Here is an 11,489-nt window from a genome sequence, read left to right as displayed (position 1 = left end):
CCATCTATATATAGTCATTTAATCTATGATAATGGAAGCAAGAATTTACATTGCATTATTATACCTTTTTTTAAAGATTTTTATTGGGGAATTGGGGGAATGGGAACAGTGCTGGGAAATTGGTGAAAGGGGAACAGACAAGTTGCTGTCGTTTTGTTCTTCAATCTAGTTGTGGAGGACATCGCTTCACTGGCCCAAGTTGGCACTATCATTGTGCTCTTCCTGGGCGAGGCAGATCAGTCACTGGCTTCTGGACAGCCACTCACTGAGGCTGCTGGCCGCTCACGCTGGCTGCTGGCTACATACAGTGGCCCATGGCAACCCACTGCCACAGGGCCTGCAGCCTACGCTGTCGCCAGCGACTCACAGCAGCCCAGCTCCAGGTTGAGCTGTTGTTCAGCATCTTAGCTGTGGAGGGCAGTGTCACTGGTCCTCATATGTGGGATCTGAACCGGAGTCCTCTGGCGTCCCAAGCCAGTTCTTAACCATCAGGCCACTCTGTCGGCCCGCATTACTATACATTTAAGGCTATGTGAAATGTTAAAGAAAATTTATGAAATGCTTTTCGGGAAAAAATACTTATAGAACATTTTTATTTTGAACTTATAAGTGAACTATTAATAGTGAAATCTGAGAATTGTGCTTATTCTTTAGAAATCAAAGTTATGATCCTAAAGTACTATAATCATCTAATACATATCTGATGTTTCAAATTATTTAATTTTTCTTCGTGTTAGCTTTTTGACACAGTTTTTTGCAAACACTCAAGTCCCTAAAAATACTTTTAGGGACACAAAAATCTAATATATTCACGCTGCCTTATATTAGCAACTATCTTACAGATGTAGTTGGGTTCTGAGTAGTGCATATGTTTAATACAGCACTCCTAAAATAGATGTTCCAGTTGAAGCCCAATTTTGTTTTCTGTATTACAGTGTTAGAAACCTAACAGCCACTTACCAACATATTTTATGTTATATCAGGAGGGAATTTACTAATTCTATTACAGCTAAAAGGCAAACAAACAAACAAACAAACAAAAACCCACAACTACTTTAATCCTTCCTGAAGAAGATAATTGCACTTTCAAGTAAAAGTCAACCCCATATTTTATTCATCATAAAATTCTCACTTTCTCAGAATACCCCTAATGGTAGGACACAGATACTCATCAAATAAACAATTCTGAAAGTGCAGCAGGCCAATCAAACACTTGATCATAGATCAGTAAGTGTTGTTTATAAGCTTAGCACTGTATATATGTGGCATTTTGGAGGACATACAAGTGAATAAGATGTGGTCTTTAAACACTTGGCCGTTACAATCTTGTTGAAAAGATCTACCTATGTGAAACATTAATCAACAAGCCTTCAGCACCTAGCCCCAAAGAAATTAAAGAAAAGAAAGACAAGTGGGGAAGATACTATAAGGAAAACTTTCAAGAAAGGGTGGGGTTTCCAAGGACTTTAAAGAATGGGTGGTTTAAAAAGCAAAGCAATATGGAGACACCAGCTTGATTAAAATACAAGGAAAGCTGTGGAGAAGGAAGAACATAACTGATTTGTTAAGCAACTACCATGTACAGGGAATATGGGAGGGATTTTATGAAAGGTTAAGGCAAATTGGGCCATATTATGGAAGGCCTCAAATGCTAGATTAAGGAGTCTGAACTTGAGCCAACAGCAATTACAACTGCATTCCAAAACCGCTACAAAGCATAGATTTAGCTGAGAGTATCATTTGTTTATGGCCCTGATATACAGTTAATTGCAACTTTTCAAGGTGAGTGAGCTGAATAATGGAGCAGAATATGGCAAATATAATTAATTAAAGGAAGAAGGCATTTTATTTATTTATTTATTTATTTTCTATGTATTACTTTTCTTTTTTTTTTAGGAAGAAGGCATTTTAATTTCATGTTGGGACAAGTGGATTCTTCAAATACAAAAATGAAATCCAATGGCAGCCAATAAATTCGATTACAGGAGAGTCCAACCCAGATTAAATAAGGTTTCTCCTAAATCTCACTTTAAAACCAAATGACAAGTGTCAACAAACACAGATGTACATCATGATTTGGTTGTTTCATTACTTTGTGTAGTGAGAAATCTCAAAACAGAACATTATTCTGCAGAGAAAAAAGGTCTCACTTTAATATGCTTTAACATTACTGGTGCACTCTTGTAATGAAGGCTTCCATTAATTTAGGTGAAGTGGATGATAAGAACTTTGAGAATGTGCTCTCTAATATGCCAAAGTCCCACATTTCCTGGTACATTTAGTGCTGGGTGTGAGGCAGTGGCTCTGGACACAAGAAGGAGACACAAAGGAGACCTGAACACAAATTGGGCTGCAATTTTGTACTTTAGATCTGATTACTCCCTTGTCCCATTTTCAACATAGATAGTAAGGTTGGTCAAGTAGAACAACCTCTGACCATTTTTTAAACCACTCTGTAAAGCCTCTAGCTCCTAAACCACTCTGTTTTCATCCATGTACAAGGTCAAGGCAGTGATCCCTGAGTTTGTTTATTAACAGCATCAGTTGTCCATGTTCATTTTAGAAAAGGGTGAGTTTTTAAATTCCTTCTCCTATGATTCTGCGTTATGTCCAATCACCATGTGACTTTAAACTAGAGAGTTTCATTTTAGAAAAAAAATTTGATTTCCCACAAGTAGTTTTCCTAAGTGCTTCTCAGGTAGCTGCTAGTCCTTCAGTGCAGCTCATTATGTTATTATTGTTATTTATTAATATAATTGACATGATACTAGAAACCATAAAGAAGTATAGTCTCTAACTTCCATGAATGTAATAGGATATAAACATTTAAACTGGCTTCAAGGAGGTTGAAGTTGGAACAGAATTAAGTAGAAAGCCACTAAGAGGTTTCAAGAAGAGGTGTAAACAGGAAACAGATAAATATTTTAGCAGGAGTGTTCTTCATGGTCACCTAAGTATAAAATAACTGGGGTCCAAGCTATAAAACCTGACCATAGGATTTGATTAAAGAGAATAGACAAGAACAAGGATTTCTAAAAAAAACAATGATAATAACAACAGTAGGTAATGTTTATTGAGTATTCATGGCATGGCAAGCTCAAAGTAAATACTTTCCATGTATTCTTATTTAGTGTTCATAGTGTCCAATGAGACAGGCCTTATTATAACCATTTGACTTGTGGGAAAAATGATACACAGAGAACTTAAGTAACTTTCCTGAGGTTAAATGCCTGGCTGAGGCAATAAGACTTGGATACACATTCAATATATGCCCCCTGAGAACACAGCAATCATAGATCTGTTTTTAACAATATAGCAGAATATATACAAACAAATGAGGACTGTCTTGTTCAAAGTAGTCACCATAGGGGACCATATACTTATTACACTGCTGCAAACATTTCTGTAACTCTTCTTTAGTGACTGTGTTCTAAACCTGAAACACATTTTGGGGGGTTCATAGTGAGCCACCCAAAAATGTACCTCAGTGGTATGTGGATTATTTTGAGCTAAAGGCAACTGAGACCATGTGGGCTCAAGAGAAACTTCTGCCCCCCTCCTTTAACTATCTATCAATAGAAGAATTTAAATTAGAAGTCTGTCCCATAAGAATTTTCGCCAGAAGGATTTTTAACCTATCTATATGGCAGGGCAATCTAAGAATTATAGAACATGTGTTCCATTGTACCTGAAGTTAACTTCTTAAACCCCAAGGTGTATTGCCTCATCCCTACCTCAGAATATCTCATATACTCATGTTCCCTTTTCTGTCACTGAACCTCTCTTGTGTGTGGGGTCTCTGAACCTCATGTACAAAGGGTTCCATACATATGTATGCATTAAATTTGGTTATTTTCTCTTGCTAATCTGTCTCATGTCTATTTGATTATTAGATGGGGGTAGACAAAAATTTGTTTCTCACCTACGGCCCTTATCACATTCATTAGTAAAAATTTTCTATTGTTGAGGTTAAATCTAAATTTTAAAATATCTAAATAAAATAAGCTGGGATAAAGTCTGTCAAATGAAGTGAGTAGTCAAGCTAGATAATTTAATTTGCAGTCAAGAACATGATGTGACATGAAGAAATGAGACAGAATTTTTCTGTGAAAACATATACTCAAAATTGTGGAGTAGTGGTAGAATCTCTAAAATCAGTCATTACCTCCTTAGAAGAAAACTTATATACCCAGGCTTAGATATATTATAAGTACTATGGGTACTCGAAGATGTGGAGATCAGCAAGGACTATAGAGGAGTTAACAAGGAAAGAAGTAGAGATGACCTGGACTTGGAATTAGTTAAATTTCAATAAGTGAGGGAGGAGATCTTCCATATGGGGTAGAGGAATCTTACTTAATTAACTAGTAAAACTGGACTTGAGAAAGATTCTAATACATATGAAATAGCAACCCTCCTAAAACCCATTTTTAAACCGAACACCAACAAAAACAGATGTTAATATTAGAGAGTAGTGAAAGGCAAACATAGATATGGTGGGCCCAGATTATAGGGGGATGGGTTGCCTAATGAATGCTAGCTGGGGAATCTGAACATGATCTAAAGTTAGCCTGTTACCCTTCCACCTATGATTTCTGTAACTTCAAGAATCTGTCAAGGCTCACTAATAAATGTCTTGCTCTACAAAAAAAGTGATTTAAGAAAAGAAAAGTAACACGGATACTTCAAATTCTCTCTCCCACTGACCTTGCTTTAAAGACAGGGCAAGCTGGCAAGAACTCAAAGGGGCTATCAGCAAGGGGTAGATAAGCTTTTGGAAATGATTTACTGTCTTTCAAAGAATGAACAGATTTTCTGGTAGAATTCAGTAAATGTGGAGAATTCTTTTCAACAAGGTTTCTGGTTATTGGATAATTATTTCCTACGTAAAATAGCCCTAAAACTCCTTACTATTTTCTTAAAGTAAATGCTTATTTATACTATGCTACTGCAAATCTTCAAAATGCAAGATAATAATGAATCTTATTTTGCAGTGCATTGTAAATCATATTAGTAATTTCTGGTGCTCTCCAAGTTTAATAGATGATAGTTTATTATTCACATTCAGCATAAACTAAGTCATTAAAATTAAAATTTACAAGTAAGCCACAAAAATTATGCCTGTCTTCAAGATTATGGTTTTAATAATTGAAAATACTCTCTGACAAGGAAAATGTTGGAAACTTGAAAGTTCATCTGAAATTCATGGTTATAATAGAAGCCTCTGAACACTGGGGCCACCTTTTATTTACGTCAGGATAGAAAACTAGTAAACAAAGAAAGTAAAGTTACATTGTTTTGTGGTATTTATATTTCCAGAATTCCTTTAAAAGCTTATTTCCAAACTCCAAATGTTATAAATATGAGAGGAGATATGTTCATGTACATCAAGTTAGATTCTGGCATGAACAGAGGAGATTTCACTTAATATCAAAATATTGCTACGTAGTGGCAAAAAATAGTCTTTTTGCCAGTACGTGAGAAATTATGGAAAATTCTAAACTTTGTTTGAGTCTGCTTTTTCACATAAAATGAAAAATGACCATGTACATATTATATGTATTGTAACCAAATGGTTTTTCACTGGCCAGCAAGCCCAGCTATTTGAGAGGTATATTCTGAAATAAAACCTTTCCAATATCTGGGCTGTTGTGAATGCTGCAATAAACTTAGGGGTGCATATATTTTTTTGAATTAGTGTTTTGGATTTCTTTGGATAAATACCCAGGAGTGGAATTGCTGGATCATAAGGTAGTCCTATTTTTAAGTTTTTGAGGAACCTCCATACGGTTCTCCATAGTGGCTGCACCAATTTGCAACCGAAATTCCCATCAATAGACAATTGGATAAAAATATTGAGGTACATTTATACAACAGAGTGTTACTCTGCCATAAAAAAATGAAATCTTACTATTTGCAACAACATGGATGTACCTAGAAAATATTATATCAAGTGAAATAAGTCAGACTGAGAAACACAAATACCATATGAACTCACTTATATGTGGAGTCTAAATAACAAAATAAAAGAGCAAACAAAACAGACATAGACTCAGAGATACCGAGAAAAAACTGATGGTTGCTAGATGGGAGGGGGATTGAGGGATTTGGAAGAAGGTGAACAGATTAGAAAGTACAAAGTGGTAGGCACAAAATAGTCATGGGTACGTGAAATACATTATGGGGGATATAATCAACAATGTATAGATTATATAGGGTGCCAGATAGGTACAGGACTTGTCAGGGCTGTCACTTGTTGAGGGGATATATTGCTGCACTGTGCACGTGAAGTTGATGTAGAATAATATTGAATGTCAATTATAATTACACACACATACACACACATGTTCTGCCAATTAAGTTCACAAACTCATCCTAGAAAAAGTGTTACATACCTCATTGCTGAATATCACTACAGTCACCTTCAAACTACTCCCCTTGGGAAGCTATGCATCGACACCAGCACCTAGACCATTCTTCAAAGCAGTTTTGGAACTCTTTTTCTGAAATGGTCATCAGAGCTGTCATCCTGTTACCCTTGATGTCCTGAATGTCATCAAAGTGTCTTCCTTTTAACATTTCCTTTATCTTTGGGTAAAGAAAGAAGTCACTGGGGGCCACATCAGGTGAGTAGGAGGATGTGCCAATATAGTTATCTGTTTACTGGCTAAAAACTTCTTTACAGAGAGTGTCATGTGAGCTGGTACATTGTCATGAAGCAAGAGCCATTTTCATCTAACTTTTTCATGCAGCCTTTTCAGCACTTCCAAATAGTAAACTTGGTTAACTATTTGTCCAGTTGGTACAAATTCGTAATGAATAATCCCTCTGATATCATAAAAAGGTTACCAACATTGTTTTGACTCTTGATTTGGACTGATGGAACTGTTTTGGTCGTGGAGAATTGGCTGACTTTCATTGTGCACTTTGACACTTTGTTTCAGGGTCATATTGGTACACCCATGTTTCATCACCAGTGATAATATGGCACAAAACATCGTCTTGCCTCTCCAAAAGGTCTTGGCAAACTTTGACTCTTTTTAGCTTTTGTTCATCTGTAAGCTACTTTGGGATCATTTCTGCACACACCTTTCTCATGCCAAGATTTTCAGCTAAGATTTTCCTGTTTCTCTATCAATGTTTACCTGGTCTGCTATGCTTCTCACAGTCAGTCGATGATTTTGATGCACAATTTGATGAATTTTTGCAGTGTTTTTATCAGTTCTGCTTGTTACTGGCCGCCCCGACCTCTCATCATCAGTGACACATTCTCTCCCCTCAGAAAAACATTTAATCCACATGTACACTGCTGTTTTCTTCATGGTATTATCCTCATAAACTTGGACTAACATGTCCCTGATTTCACTTCCACTCTTGCCAAGTTTAACAAGCAATTAAATGTTTGTTCATTGCTCTAATTCAAGCTCAGACATTCTTGCGACAGCACACAAAAACACACAATAATAATGAATGCCACTCAGCAAGACACCACCACACGTCCACATGAACACAGCTGTGAGACATTGATACACCAAGGTTATGAAACCTTACCAAGCTGTTTGTACAGTGCTGCCAATGTAAACACACACAGTGGCTAGTTCGTGAACCTAATTGTCACTATATATATATATATATATATATATATATATATATATATATATAGTCATGGAATGTAAAGTATAGCACAGGGGATATAGCCAATGGTATTGTAACAGCTATATATGGTGTTAGAGGGGTAGTAGACTGGAAAGGAGGTTATCACATTGTGATGGATATAAATGTCTAATCATTGTTGTTTTGTACACCAGAAACAAACAAACAAACAAACAAACAAAAACTTTCCCCAAACTCACCTTGAGCTGCTGACTCTATAAGGTTGAGGTTCCTGTTTCTAGTTTTTAAGGATTCCAAAAGCTTCTGATGACAACCAGAGACTGACTCCTCTGGAATTCAATTTCCTGGAGTTTAATGAACTTGCTCTCTCTCCCCCCCAAACCATTTGTTTCAGTTCAAATTAGTGTCTTGATTAAATTCCAAAGGAGACTTTGCTTACAACAAGCTTGCCAAGGGCTTGCCTAGCATCCTAAGAGAGTGTACTGCAGATGTCCCATAAGTTTTATACATATGTTTTTATTTTTTTTCTGTACATCTTTAATTCTTTTTATTCTGTCATATATTGAAAAGATCCCTGTACATACAAATGTATGGGGCAAGGGAGGGGTTCCAAGCACCAGCAATAATGTGGCTTAGCTAAAACAACTTTCTAGCCGACCTGACAAGCTTGTAGGAAGCAGGGCAAAGTATGGTTACCTTTTATCATCTTCTTTTGTTGCAAAATGATTTTACCATATGCGGTGACTGTGCCTAGTAAGATTCATTGAAAGAAATTATAGTCTTAGAACTACATATTTTCTAGATTTCAGTTTCCTCATATGTAAAATGAGGTAGTTGGGACTAAATAATCTCCAAGTTCTTGTCCCTGCTTTACCTGCTTTAAACAACTATGATTCAACTCACATTGAATCTGCTCCATTATTTGAATTAATAAATCTACACACATCTAGAAAATTATTTCCAACAAACAATATAAGCACTAGGAAAACAAAGAAATCTAAGAGTCTAAAGGAGGCTAGAAAGCTAGTTAGGGAGATAAGAGATGTTCATACAAGGATACATAACAATGCAGGGTAAGCAAAGGCTAAGTACCAAAATAAGAGGCGTGGGGTCAGAGAATGGAATCCCTAAATTCCAACTCACACCAACCTGTGTCGCACTATGAAGTAAGTAAAGAAATAAACTTTCATTGTGTTTAAACACTGTGATTTGAGGAGTGTTTGTTATAGCAGTATTACTTACCATGACTAACTGTGTGTTTGTGTGTGTGTATTTATCTCTACCTCTACCTAGACTTCTACCTCTGTCTAGACAGATTACACACACACACACACACACACACACACACACACACACTTAAGGTCAGAAGATGAGACTCTACGTACCTTCCATCATGAAGGTTTCTATGACTCTGGAATGACTGAATTGGTCACACGTGGGGAATATAGGTGTTAGGCTTTTTTTTTCCTTTCTAAACTATAAGACAGGAAGGCAGGGGATATGTCTTTATTCATCACTTCATTCTCAGCACCTAGTGCCTGGAACATAGTAGGTGTCCAGTAAATGTTTGTTTAGTGAATGAGTGAGGGCTTAAAGTACATAGTGTTTTTTACCTGGGCTCCTAACAGCACCCTGTCTTTGCACTATCGTTGTACCATTCAGTTCATTTTGTAATCGCTATATAGTGTGTGTCTCCTTCTTAAGATTCACTTAATCAGGGACTCAATTTTGTGAATTTCTTGTAATACTGTAAGTGGAGAACACCTTCTAGGGCCAACAAAAGAGCTTTTGGGTTGTGTACAATAAGGCCCTCAGTCAGACTTGTCCTCTAAGTCACTTTTACTTCCCCTGAATGATTGAGGGTCCTGACTTCCTGCTTAAGGCAAAGCTCTAAAGTATTTTGGTATCCACAACTCTCCTGAACCTCACCCCTGTTCATCACAAACTAGCTTTTAACTTGTCCTAGACTGAAAGCCTGGTTTCCTGCCCAAGTCCCCAATATCAAAAGAATGATGGTGGCCAGGGGCTGGAGGTTAGGGGAAATGGAGAGATGCTGGTCAAAGTATACGGACTTTCAGTTATAAGATGAATAAACTTTGGGGATCTAATGTACCGCATGGTGATGATTATTAGTAATACTTTAATGTGTACTTGAAAAAAATTTTAAATATTTTATTGGGGAATCAAGGGAGGGGAACAGAGCTGGGGAATAGGGGAAGGTGAACAGACAAGTTGCTGTCCTTTTGTTCTTCAGTCTAGTTGTGGAGGACGTCGCTTCACTGGCCTATGTTGATATTATCATTGCACTCTTCGCGGGTAAGGCAGTCGCTCACCAAACACTGGACGGCTACTCACAGTGGCTCTTGGAAGCTCACACCAGCTGCCAGCCACTCATGGTAGCTTATGGCAGCCCACTGTAGCTTCACTGCAATCTACGCTGTTGCCGGTGACTCACAGCAGACCAGCTCCAGGTTGAGCCGTTGTTCACCACTTTAGCTGTAGAGGGCACAGCGTCACTGGCCCTAATGTGAGATCCAAACGGGGGCCCTGCTGCTCAGAGCTGGTGTCCCAAGCTAACTCTTAACCAACGCTCCACTCGACCAGCCCTGAAATTTCTTAAGAGTAAATCTTATGTGGTTTCACCATATAAAAAAGGTAACTGGATATGTTAATTAGGTTGATTATACCCGTTAAATACAGTTTTTATTTGTCAATTATACCTCAATAAAGCTAAAAAAATGTAGCCTCAACATTGATTGCTATACATTTGACTCACAAAATTAAGCCCTTTCCAAATGGGTTTTAGTTCAAAGGTTTCATATAGTTTTAAATGAAAAATCAAGCAAAGAAAATGGATCACTTCAGTAAGACTTGCTCCCTCATCTTTTCTTTCTTATTAGACTCTGTTGTACCAACTGCCAGATAAAGACCCAGAAAATGGTTCCTTCCTTTCAAACTCAAGAGACTCACTCTATTAACTAATAAAGGGCTCTCTTGTTTCTACAACTCACTTCTTCATAAATTGACTTAACTTTTGACTGTCCCAAGAGATTTGTTAAATGTGACTGAGAATTTGTCACAATCCTAATTGCTTGAGAATTAAGTAAATTAAAAGTCGGCGGGAAAGGAAACATTGTAAATGGTAAAACCTATTACAATACTGATTCAATATACAAAGACGATGTCCTGAATTTGCCAGCAGGACAATGCCAAGAAAACTCACACTAGAGCTGTCATGATTAGAAATGGCCATGGTCTCTCAGAAGCCAAAACTTTCTGACATTTTTTAACGAGGCAACAGAAACAGGGAGAGGGTTTGAGAAAATTGCCTGTGATGCCATGCCTGATCCTGTGTTTTCATGAATATTAGAGAAGAACCTTTGTCAAATGTTAACATAAAAAGTGAAATATGATGAACAAAATGGCCTTCTTTATTAAAAAAATGTAAGAATACAGGGCTATATTACTTGGCAACACACACACACACACACACACATATATATATATATGTATATAAATTTATATATATATATATATATAATGCCAAGTATGCCAGTAGAGAAAAGTCCCCAAATTTCCATTTCCTCATCAATCTTCCCTGTACAGAAATAATTCTCCTCTTCTCTAAATCAACATGTTAATAGTCGAATGGAAAGCTTTATGAATTCCTCTGAAGAAGCTTGATACAGGATTTTATTTTCAAGTTATAACATGTTAGCCACCTCAACCCTAGAGCCTCAAGGGGGAGAGTTTGGGCTGCTTTGGTAACTTTTGGAAGCCTCAGCCTGATAACTATGGGTTCCTTTTGCTTTGTACCAAAACTGAGAGGGTCATTTCCACTTCAGTGACCAGTTTCTAGTTAAATATCAACTGAA

The sequence above is a fragment of the Hipposideros armiger genome, unplaced genomic scaffold (genome assembly GCF_001890085.2).
Source record: "Hipposideros armiger isolate ML-2016 unplaced genomic scaffold, ASM189008v1 scaffold_153, whole genome shotgun sequence".
In the NCBI taxonomy this organism is placed as follows: Eukaryota; Metazoa; Chordata; class Mammalia; order Chiroptera; family Hipposideridae; genus Hipposideros; species Hipposideros armiger.
This window is presented reverse-complemented; position numbering follows the sequence as displayed.